Source organism: Seriola lalandi, unplaced genomic scaffold, assembly GCF_002814215.2.
Source record: "Seriola lalandi dorsalis isolate HSWRI2012SDOR001 ecotype SW California unplaced genomic scaffold, Sedor1 jcf7180002054693, whole genome shotgun sequence".
Taxonomy (NCBI): Eukaryota; Metazoa; Chordata; class Actinopteri; order Carangiformes; family Carangidae; genus Seriola; species Seriola lalandi.
Genome location: NW_019525246.1, coordinates 135,422 through 138,514, shown reverse-complemented (window position 1 = coordinate 138,514; position 3,093 = coordinate 135,422).

Below are 3,093 nucleotides of genomic sequence, written 5' to 3'. Positions count from 1 at the left end.
TGAGCTTTTCTGTAATCTAGGTCAAAACAGTATTTACTGTTTGAGTAGCTGGGTCCTTTTCAAACAACAGACATATAAAACCTTTTACAGACTGAAAGGCAAACTTGAATAAACTGTCTGATATAATGACGTTACTGTCTGCTTGACTTCATGTCCTTGAATCTTTCTTCTCAAACAAACAACATTCTGAAACAAGAGGGGTTTACCCAGGGGCTGACTGAACTATCCCAGGACGGAGTACTACATTCCTCTGGGAGTAGGGACTAGTTTTTCAGGTCACAAAGGGCCGAAACTGACGCTGCCAGCTAGTCCACAGAAACGACACTACCCCACAACACCTGACTGTGAAGCCTCAATACCTCCCTCTGATATTTGGGTCATGGTCTTCCTCACTGGTAGATTACAGTCAGTCCAGATTGGCAGCTACACCTCCAGCACCATTATCACCCTTAGTAGCGGCTCCCAAGGGCTGCTGACATACAACTGCACTGCATTGTCAGGTTTTCTGGTGAAACCACTGTGGTGGACCAATGAAGAAATGGCTTACAGAGAAGAGGCAGTGCTACCAGCAGACCAGCAACCCTGAACATGGGGACAACAAAGGACTTTATCACTGACTTCAGAGAGATGCATGCTGACCACTCGCATGACTATCAGCGTAAAAAAGGAAAAACAAACATAAAAAGTCATCTACTCATTGTTCTGTATTTCCCATGATACCTTGCTGTACTGATCCATGAGAAACCGCATTTCCTTCTAGAAATTGTAGAAACTAAAAAAAGAAAAAAAAAGCTTGAACCCTGGACAGGTCATCAGAGACTGACAGCCACTGACAATCACATTTAAATCAGACTGTAAATAAAGATGGACATAGCCTCTGTGACATCACCCACATGTCTCTGAAGAGAGGTTTTGGAGTCAGTGAGCTGCCCCACTGTTGCCATCTTGACAGTGTCTGTCTCTGCCCCTAACGCCCAGCTAATCCAAAAATGGTCAAAGAGGTAGGGCATTTGTACAAGTATATGCTTACCCACCTGTCACTCAAAGAGGCCACACCCTCACTTATACTTAACTTTACTTAATAAAATGTAAACAGGTGAGTTATATAAAATCACTTATGCTACTTCCTTAATCAGTACAGTTGTCATGAAGGACGAACTTAGCTATAGCTAACTGTTTGTTGTACCAGGCTGTAAACATGTTTATTTCTGCTGTAAAGTTGGACATTTTAACATGGGAGTCTATGACTCACTCTTGGAGACATACTTTAGTGGTCATTAGAGGAACTGCAGCATTTCAGTGTTGGCTTCATTTTTCAGCCAAGACAGTTGGGGCTTGGTTTAAATCTCCGGTTTACCTAACCCACCTGTCTTTGGACTGTACCAGGAGGCTGGTTTGAACCAGAACCCTCTCGATGTGAGGCAGAAGTGCTAACCACTACACCACCCTGCAAATATAAAGATGATGTGACACACACCGATTCTATATTTCCTCCACTGGTCTTGATAATGACATTAACTTGTGTGATGTTTTTGTAATTAATACACCTAACCAGTTTTTGAATTATGGTGCATTTGGACTTTCATTCTCTGAGGACCAAACTGATCATTGACACAACACCCAAGCATACTGTATTTACTTGTATTTAATTAAACCCAGGTACATTACACAATAACTTTAATGTTAGGGCACTTATAAATACAAAGCTAAAGTAATTCCATGTATCTGTAACCTTTGGTATGTTAAAAACTATACTGATCCAATTCAAAAGTCCAGGGGAGGATTTAAGACACTTCATCCCACCCTGTCAGATATTATACATCCAGCCTGGTTAACATGTACATTATGTTATGTTATTAACTCTTTCTACTCTTGTTAGCAGATCTCTAGATGTTATTATCTTACAGCTCTATGATAGTCTGGACTCAAAGGATCATTATCTTTTGAGTCCAGACTATCTTTTTTTTTACTATCGGTGATATCAATGCCTCCCTACTTGAGTTTGTAAATCTTTCATTATTTTTACTTCATGATATAGTTCAGTAAACCTGGGGTCATTGAAGTTTTATATATATATTTTCCTGGTTGGCCATCCACTCCTGGAGATTTACCATGTGTAAGGTGTAAAGTCATCTCTTCAACCTGATATCACAGCATCAAAACCAAAGACCAAATTACTGAGGAAACTGTTACATTGAGCCACTTATACCCCGTCATCTGTTTGATACAGCTTCTTATGAAAATCAAACAAGACTGTTTTCCTCATTCCTATTCAAAGGAATATGTCTTGATCCATCTTGTTTTCTACGCTGTCTTGCCTGTAATTTATCTCTCCTCATTAAATGTGCTTTTCATTCTAAATAATGTATATTCCACCTACATTATTATAAAATTTTGTGTAATAAGACTTCACTGTTTAGACTCTTAGTGAGAGCTGTTTAACAACCATCTATCCATAAGAACTCAGTGTGTATCAGTAGAAAACTGTACCTCCACCTCACTTACAGTTAACTAAGCTCACATATTTATTTTAATAATTCTGTTTTTACTTTAATCAATAACTGAAATTATTTTAATTAGTATTGTTCTGTGTCATCAGTTTGACTACTGAATTTTTCACCTGTAGCCACTGTGAACAGTCTCCATTCTGCTGTTTTGATATTTGAAAATAGAAAATATGATTTTATTTCTCAGAGAAGAGCGAGTTGATGCCACTGAGTCTTAAAGGTCCTTATAGTCTTAAAGTAGATGTCCATGTGTTGTTTGATTATAAAGCAGGTTTAGGTTCTACATTAATACTGTGAAAGTATCAAAGCCCTCAGTCCACAGAGAAATGCACAGAGCTTAATAAAACAGTGGAGAAGATGAAGATATGGAGCTTTAAGGACACATTTGTCATATTTATTCAAAATCACACAAGAAAGTGTAAATAACACATAAATGCCCTGACCCAGATGTTACCAGATTACTCCAATCCACTTTCAATGTCAGTTTGTCTGTAGAGCTGCAGGGTTAGTGACAGTCATTCTCACAGTAAACATGTTTCTCCAGATCCATGTGAAGGTACGTCACACTCAGCTGTTGAGTCGTGGT